General features: G+C 40.9%; 1 protein-coding gene across 1 annotated transcript in view; it reads right to left on the bottom strand.

Moving 5' to 3' along the window:
- Positions 1–543: 543 nt before the first annotated feature.
- The window catches only part of tacr1a (tachykinin receptor 1a), a 126,819-nt gene continuing 117,984 nt past the window's right edge, over positions 544–9,378 (bottom strand). Inside the window, exon 6 of the mRNA XM_055011410.1 lies at positions 544–2,796. The gene's annotated coding sequence lies outside the window, so the exon portion shown is untranslated. The remainder of the gene's footprint in view (positions 2,797–9,378) is intronic.

The following is a 9,378-nucleotide window of genomic DNA, read 5'->3' as shown; positions in this document are numbered from 1 at the left end:
TCAGAGATAGTCTGATGTACACTATTGTTCAAAAGTTTGGGGTCACCCAGACAATTTCATGTTTTCATGAAAACTCACTTTTATTCATGTGCTAGCATAATTGCACAAGGGTTTTCTAATTATCAATTAGCCTTTCAACACCATTAGCAAAGTAGCAAAGTATTACAAACTAGCATTAGAACACAGGAGTGATGGTTGCTGGAAATGGGCATCTGTACCCCTATGTAGATATTCCATAAAAAATCAGTCGTTTCCAGCTAGAACAGTTGTTTACCACATTAGCAATGTCTACATTGGATTTCTCATTCATTTAATGTTATCTTCATTGAAAAAAATGCTTTTCTTTCAAAAATGAGGACATTTCTAAGTGACCCCAAACTTTTGACTACTAGTGTAGGTCTTTAAGAAGGTAACCCAAGGACCTAAATGTGTCTATCCCACTTAATGATGCAACATACAAGATCAGATTTTATGTTGTAGCCACACATACATAAATGGGAATCTCTTGTTATTAAAACTGACAGAAGATTCAGACCCATGAAGGTAGCTCAGCTGTATTTTATTATGCATGCAGTGTGCTCAGGCTGAAGGTCCATGACATGTTTTTATCTGACACCAGCAAAACACTCAGCCTGTGTTGTTTTTTGCCTGTTTAGCTTCATTCGCACACACACACGCACGCACGCACGCACGCACGCACGCACGCACGCACGCACGCACGCACGCACGCACGCACGCACACACACACACACTGAGCCTCTGTCCTTGCTGCTTCTTCCTTGTCATCCTCTCTCTCATGTCTCTGTATACATAGTGCAGGTCAGGATTTACAAAGGCAGAGATTCAGCTGTGGCAAATACATAAAGTAACCTTCTTTGTGTGTATGTGTGTGTGTGTGTGTGTGTGTGTGTGTGTGTGTGTGTGTGTGTGTGTGGGTGTGTGTTTGTGTGTGTTTCCTCTCTGAACATTACTGAAGCTCTAAGGCACTTTCTGCACCAGATGCTAGTTTCCATCCCTTTGTCACATATGTTGTTTGATCTGGAGAAAAAAACCATCCACACACTCAGATAGTAAACCTTTCATTGCTTGAAATAAACACAACCCCCATGTGGTGAATTTTAAATCAGTACTGTAATTACTCTTTTTTAATACATTAAAATGTATACCCCTTTTTTTTTTTTGCCAAAGAGAACAGATAAAAACACCCATTGTACATTAAATGTAACTCCACAAATGGCAGGAAACAGTAGGAGGCAGTAACAGATACACATCACCTCAGAGCAGTACTCGCACTGAAAAGATACATAAAAGATTAACATTTTTTTTGTTGTTGTTTTCAAATGGCAAAAGCATGATTGAAGTTTTCCAGAATCAGATCAAAACGGGAAACATGAAACCACCAATACAATATAGAACTCAGACCGGCTGTGTCTGAAAAGTGTCAGATCACTATTTTGTGTACTTTTACACTTATATTTCTTATATACAGTAGTCACATATATGATCAAAAATATCAGACCAGAGAATTTTTTTTCATCTACTGTGCAGTAACAGAGCTATATTTCTGCACACCAGACATCAAATTTAACACTAACTATGAGGTTTAAGTGCTGACTTACAGCTTTCAGGGTATTTGAAGGATTAAAACAGAAAAAAAAAACCTGGGGGGGCAGTATGAATTGTTGTTCTGTTGGCTTAAAGGGATATGCATTCAGAGCGGTACAAGTTCTACACGGTTGATTGGCCATGGATGTGATCACCCTCAAATTAAAACTGAGAGTCAACCTTTTAAAGGATAAGGCTGTGGTGTATTTTTCTTATTATCAACACATCCGGAAAAGACGTCAATGTACTAATCCTCTTTAAACTTCCTGACTTCCCAACAGCCTCTTGGGGACACACAGTTTGCCACAAGCCGATTTGTTCCAAATGAAGAAGTAAATGTTTGAAAACTGGTCAAGCATATATGGTTTATCTTTTATTAAGCTTAAAAAGCTTAGTAATTTCTTAAAATAGCCAGGTACTGTAGCTTTCAGCAAGTGTTACTCAAACAGGAATAAATAGTGTTTTTGTCAGGGACTGTATTCAGCTGTGAATTTATAGACTGCTGAGTATTTCCAGCTGGTTCAAAACAAATTACAGTGTGGGCACATAGAATTCACTATAACACCCAGCTGTGTGAAACAAAACAGCAGTTAAGTCTGATTTGTATGAATTTGTTGTTGTCAGTTATTTTAAATACATGCACACGAATAAAAAGTCATCACAAAACTGTCACTATATTAACTTTGACACTTAGAGAGAAACTAATTCTCAGTCCTCTTTCAGACCTGCATTCTTTTCCATTAATCCGATGGAATCTGAATGTACAGACTCAGCCAAAATAATTTATTCACACATTAGAAAAAGAACGTCAGTCAAAATAATGTATACACACATTAGAAAAAGAACAAAGTCAGCCAAAATAATGTATACACACATCAGGAAAAGAAAAACTTGCCTGTGGGGGACCCTAAAGGATGTTGTGTATCGCAGGAAACCGACTATATGGGTGGCTGTCAGACAAGAAATTGAAAATGCATGTGCAGCAATCCCATTGGACGTTTTGGCCAACGTTACCCAAGCAGTAGTTCGCTGTACACATAAATGTCTGGAAGCCACTGGCCACCACTTTGAGCACCTCTTGTAATTGTAGAGGCCAAACGTAACATGTATTAATCTTGTGATGTCTGAATAAATTTGGGATTGAAATATTTATGCAAGGCTGCACAGTGGCGTAGTGGTTAGCACTTTCACCTTGCAGCAAGAAGGTCCCTGGTTCGCGTCCCGGCTTTCCCGGGATCTTTCTGCATGGAGTTTGCATGTTCTCCCTGTGCATGCGTGGGTTTTCTCCGGGTACTCCGGCTTCCTCCCACAGTCCAAAAATATGCTGAGGTTAATTGATCATTCTAAATTGCCCGTAGGTGTGAATGTGAGAGTGCTTGTTTGTCTTTGTATGTGGCCCTGCGACAGACTGGCGACCTGTCTAGGGTGTCCCCTGCCTTCGCCCGAGTCAGCTGGGATAGGCTCCAGCCCCCCCCGCGACCCTAGTGAGGATTAAGCGGTGTATAGATAATGGATGGATGGATATTTATGCAAGTTTTTCCTTTTCCTGATGTGTGTATACATTATTTTGGCTGTATTTGCTTCGTGCCTGTCAGAACACCCTGGTTACTTTTCTGTAAAAGTTGTCACATCAATTGTACTAGGTTGGACCTAGTAAGATATATACTGAACAACCACAACATTAAAACCACTAACGAGTAATTTAATAACACTGTTAATAAGATATTTGCAGTGCTGGGAGACCTTGGATTCTGACATTAATATGGATATAATATTGACACGTACCACCCAATTAAACAAATTGTAGACCACGTACACCCGTTCATTACAATGGTATTGACAGATGCCAGTGGCCTCTTTCAGCAGGCTAAAGGTCCCTGTCACACTGCCAACACTGTTCAGGAATGACTCGACCAAACACAAATCTCCCCTGATCCCAATTCGATTGAGCATCCACAGGATGCAACAGAGCACACTTGATCCAATGAGGCCCAAAGCCTCTGCTGCCAAGATCCCGATGCCAGACACCACATGACAACCCCAGTGGTCCTCTTTCCATGGCCTGAAGAGTCAGAGTTGTGTTGGTATCACTACTGGAACCTACATAATATTAGGCAGGTGGTTTTAATGTTGTGGCTGATAAATAGCAATAAAGCTGTATACTGCGGCAAACCCAGTACAGCTGTTAAATGCAGTTGGACAAAGTCTTAAGTTAGGTATGTGGATACAAATAAGCTGATTAGAATAAAATTTCTCTGATATGGCCGGCAAAATAAAAGAGGTGATATTTAGTTTCCAGACACAGCCCACAGCATGGAGAGGGAGAGGTATTTGACTATTGGTATCAAAACAGGCACTAGTACTATAAGATGTCTGTTCGTGGCACAGAGTAGGAATCTCTCACTGAAGACGAATCACTTATCTTAAAAGGACACACAGTTTAAACTCCCATGTGCTGTGATACTGCACCATACATTCATCCATGGATTAAATAACTTTACAATACAACACAGATACAGACATCTCTATTTCATGGTTTAAGGTGACTTCTCTTTTAAGCTCAGAATCAACATATCACATTCTGAAGGAGATTCACCAAAGAGACCACTGGAAATGTTGACATTTGTACAAGATGAGGAAAAATGTAGTTTAGGTAGTTTAGAATGTTTTCACAAACCAACAATACTGAGCCTGACTGCAGCAACACAAATTTCAGCATTTATATTTTGCATACTGCAGCTTTGTTTGTTTATACATTTGCAGGTTTCATAGGCTTTAAGCCTTCTTATACACTGACACATCTGTCTGTCATTTTCTGTGGCTAAAGCATCATTTAAATGTGTACATTCTTAGAAACAACATTTTTGTCAGTGAAGTGCTATGCGATTGATACATCAGTGATTATAAGCACATTGAATGACTTGTGCGATACTTTTAGGTCACTGTAGCAGATAAGTACACCAGTCTGGTTTCACCCTTCACACACTCGAGGATGCACCCATGTCACTGATTTGTATATTTTCACTCTGTTTAGTGATGAGACCTGTAAGCCCATATGATACATTATGTGTGTGTGTGTGTGTGTGTGCGTGTGTGTGTGAGAGACGTGTGCATCAGTGCGTGTTTGGTTGCCCTCTCCACTTCTCTACTGTAATTAGCATGATTTGAGAGCGAGGGATGGATAGAAACACAGGAAGCGATGGTGCTGATGAGGCTATTCACTCTGCTGTGTAGTCTGCTGGGCGCCTCTCTTCAGCAACAAGCTGACATCTTTTGTCTCCATTGCTACAGCTCTCCTCAGCTGTGTGTGTGTGTGTGTGTGTGTGTGTGTGTGTGTGTGTGTGTGTGTGTGTGTGTTTGAGAGGCAAGGAAGAGCGAGAGAGAGCCTTCTGTATGCTTATTTAAGGAGCACTCATTGAACAAAGTTGATTACACATTCATTAAAGCCCTAGTCACCCGCTCACCCGCTCCACTTGACCCATCCAAGTGATGGGCGGATGAGGGAACATGTGGATTATTCCTGGCTCGCTGGTTATGATTAGGGCACTGCAGTCAATTTGAAAATAAATAAATAAAAACATGATGAGAGGGGTTTTTGGAGTGTGTGTTCACAGTGCTCACTCTACCTCTACATCTCTGTCTATTTCAGACAGCTGATGCTACGTTGTAATGCAAACCATAGACATGTTCTACCATATCACAAGCGTCATTTTTGATATGGTAGAACATATCCAGTTACAGTGGAATGAATTTCTCTAAACCAATGGTTCAGTCACATCCTCTGCATGCAGGTATATTTATCTACCGGTGAAGGTTGTCTCTGTGAGAAAACTGTAAACACTCGGAGCATGTGAAGAAGACTCCTGCACGTCATCCCCTTATTGCAAGCTGACAAGATTCATCTCAAAGGGCACAAGGTGATTACTGTTGTAGGACATAAGACAGAATTGCAGTCTTCTCTAATCTGTGTTTCCATATCATATGTTTAGGCACATTTCAAGAAAAAGTTAATGGAAACAGTTTGGCGAGAGAGTTTTACACTCTCTTTAGGTGTTTTTTGAATATATGTTAGTTATTTCTGCTTCTTTTGTTGCCTCACATGTGACCAGTATGAAACATATATAGCACAATAGCAGCTGACATGAGAGAATAATTAAACTTCCCAATTGAAAACAGTTGTAACTGTCCAACAGACAGTAATTTTGAGATTCATACTTTCAAGTTGGTATTATATTTTGTTATCATTTCACAAGTGTTTGAGTTCATAAGGTTAATTCAAACTAACTAAAAACGCAATAAATAGGATGTTAAGAAAGGTAATCTTGAAAACGTACACCTTCAAAAACCAATGTTTGGCTTAAAATCTAACGCTGTTTTACAATGTTCATTTGATGTAATATGAAACAAGTCACATGACCACAGTTTAGTTACAGGCCACGTGTGTGGGATTGTGGGTCAGATGCAAAACGGCCTCAGAGGGAAAACGCCAACATTGCCAGAGAGGAAAAGATGTGGCCTAAAAAACCTAACTATTCTGCACGGTCTGAGAGGTGTACACGGTAATTGTGACTTTTAACTTTTATTTGTTCCATATTTGTTGCCATTATTTGTTGAAGTGCTTTGTATGGGTAGTTTAATACAGTGTTGTCGCAAGCTAGCATATGGGACCTGTCTCACCACAGAAACTAGCTTGAAAGACTTTGGAATCCATCTAATTAGACATGCGTTTGTGAAATTTTGTGTATTTCTGAAATGTCTGTATGTCTTTATTTTCATAGTTTTCACGGTGTCAGCTAGTGAAGAGCAGATTAATGTTAAAACACATCTGTATGCGTGGCCTTTATTATATCAGACCAGAGTACTTACAACAGTTGTTTAGATCCTCTATCATGCTGCAGACTACAATATATGAGCAAGGAGGTCAAAGTGTAATATTAAATATCATTATGAAGTAATGTCTTAATTGTATACATACTGCATGAAATTATATACATTTTGCAAGGACAGCTGTAGTGCATACTGAAAGGAAAGGAAAATGTTTGTGATTTGGAACACTGTGCTTGATTTTTTCTGGTTTCTACTACTCTGTTAATTACAGCCTTGAGTAATGTAGTCTATACCACCACCCTCTGACAACATCATGCTGCCTAGTTTGTTTCAAAGCAATTGATATAAACAAGCTTAATTCCCAATTTATTTGGTCTACTTTTTTTTTATAACATTACAATAGTTTGCTTCATATTTGCTTGACAGCACAACTTGTGTAGCTTTACCTCTTCAGATCAAACAAAAACAGAGGAATCGTTCCTCATGAGCTCTTAGACATGGATCATGCAACAAGAGGCCACTCAAAAACATCAATTTGTTTTGAGGATTCATATGTAAAAAGGTTGGGGGTGACTAGCTGTCAGTTGTTACCAATAGTTTGACCCCAGCAGGAATAAGCTCCAGCTGGGCCAGCTGGCTCTAACCACAGTGTGACTGGGTGCTCTCAGGTCAGTAAAGGGCACAGATTGTGAACTGCAAAAAGAAAAACTAAATGTACACCTAATGGCAAGTGTATTAATACTACCTCTATAGGAGGTCTGCAGTCAGCTACATAGGAATGTGGAAGTATTACTTTTTCATACATGTTACCCCTTCAGATGTCGTCCTGTACGTCCAACAGGCAAATATATATAAATCATATTAGATATTAAAACTAAATGAAAAAAGTCAATAAAAAATGATGTTTAACTTTATGTCAGCAAAAACAAAGAACACACACATTGTACAGTCTGTGTGTGAGACATTAAGGTGTCAGTATTTGGTGTGTGTGATGCAAAGGAACATTTTAAAGTCAAACTACATTAGAGGAATATACATCAGATCACAACCAAATGTGATACCCCAACAAACGTTGTTAGGGCTGAGGTTGTACTTTGAAACTTCATGGCACAACATAATCTGCTGATGGCTGTCGTGGAACACCTGACTGAACACACAAATGTTGATTTATTTTTTATATTCTCGATTTTATGTATACATCTGTAATCAATTTAAATGGGGGGGGGTTGTACACTTTACATCCATTCTGTTTGCTAGGTCAGTTTTCCATTTTAAATAAATGTTGTACACTCTGTGCACATTTTGTGCTGAGATCGTGACTATAAAAGTTAACTTGGCCACTGTACCTCAGTGAAAGTATGTATCTATATATTTCATATTAAATAACAAGCAGATGTTGATTATTGTGATTTGGCAGGTCTGTGGTGAAGCTATTCCTGTGAACACTGTGAATCGCTGTCTTAGCCAATGTTACTGTATTAGAGTAAAGAGTAGGCAACTATATCAGTCACAGCGCAAGTGATGTTATCTGTAGTGAATGTAGGATGCACTCACTCAGCACTGTACAGTACCTTGATCAAAAGTAGAGATCAACCGATTATTGGTCGGGCTGATTATCGGCGCCGATATTTGGAAATTTGTCGTATATCGGCATCGGCCTTTTTTTAATCCGACGGGCCGATACGAAGAAATCAATTTAAAACTGGGTTATTTCGGCTCAGATGCAGCCGCGCCTCTCTCTCTCCTGCCTTCTGTCTCCAGCACTATCCACCCCCCGCACTCTGATTGGTTAAGCTGCAGAGGCAGAGCCTCTGAAGCAGAAGCTGTCCACACACACACACACACACACATAGCAGAGAGGAAAGTTTTCTCATGGGAGAAGCTCCAGAGAGAAAACACGTGTTGAAGGTTAACGCAGAAAACTCTTACGAAACTGTAATAAACATCTCAGTGCTCTACATCTCACAACTACTACTAACATTACAGTGAGCAGTAGAATAACATAAGAGCGGAGTAAACATTAGCGGCAGCTCTGCTAACTGTACTACCTCCCGACATGTCTGTGAATTACTTAATCCTCTGCGTAATCGAACAAAGCAGGAAGATGAAGCGTCGATGAGTCTATCTTTAAATTTGTGTCGAAAGTGTGGATTTTGAACTTTCTACCAGTTTTTGAATCGTGTTGATCGGCCAAGTAAAACCAAAGTTATGATCAATAATAAACGCTATACTTTTGAGCAAACTTTAGGTGAGCCCATTTCGTGCGTCATTGTATGGTGAACGGCTAAACGGGAGATTCTGTGAAGCCTTCTGTAGCCGACACAAAAACAATCAGAAACATCAGCGGGAGTTACGTGTGAAAAACAAACAGCTCTGAGACTCCCCGCTGGGAGCACCTGGGACAAAGACACTCAACGCTTGCAGCGGCTCGGGGATGGACAGAGACACTCTGACTGGGAGCAGCTGGGGGATGGACAGAGACACTGACTGGGAGCAGCTGGGGGATGGACAGAGACACTGACTGGGAGCAGCTGGGGGATGGACAGAGACACTGACTGGGAGCGGCTGGGGGATGGACAGAGACACTGACTGGGAGCGGCTGGGGGATGGACAGAGACACTCTGACTGGGAGCGGCTGGGGGATGGACAGAGACACTGACTGGGAGCAGCTGGGGGATGGACAGAGACACTGACTGGGAGCGGCTGGGGGATGGACAGAGACACTGACTGGGAGCGGCTGGGGGATGGACAGAGACACTGACTGGGAGCAGCTGGGGGATGGACAGAGACACTGACTGGGAGCGGCTGGGGGATGGACAGAGACACTGACTGGAAGCAGCCGCACAGACATGATCCCAGTGACAGCGTCTCTGTGTTACTGGTAAGAGAGTGGAATATTTTAGAAATACACAGAGGAGAGATGGCCAAAGTGCGGATTTGGAACTT

The sequence above is a fragment of the Amphiprion ocellaris genome, chromosome 6 (genome assembly GCF_022539595.1).
Source record: "Amphiprion ocellaris isolate individual 3 ecotype Okinawa chromosome 6, ASM2253959v1, whole genome shotgun sequence".
Lineage (NCBI taxonomy): Eukaryota > Metazoa > Chordata > Actinopteri > Pomacentridae > Amphiprion > Amphiprion ocellaris.
The sequence above is the reverse complement of the archived record's forward strand: the minus strand, read 5'-3'. Positions and strand labels throughout refer to the sequence as shown.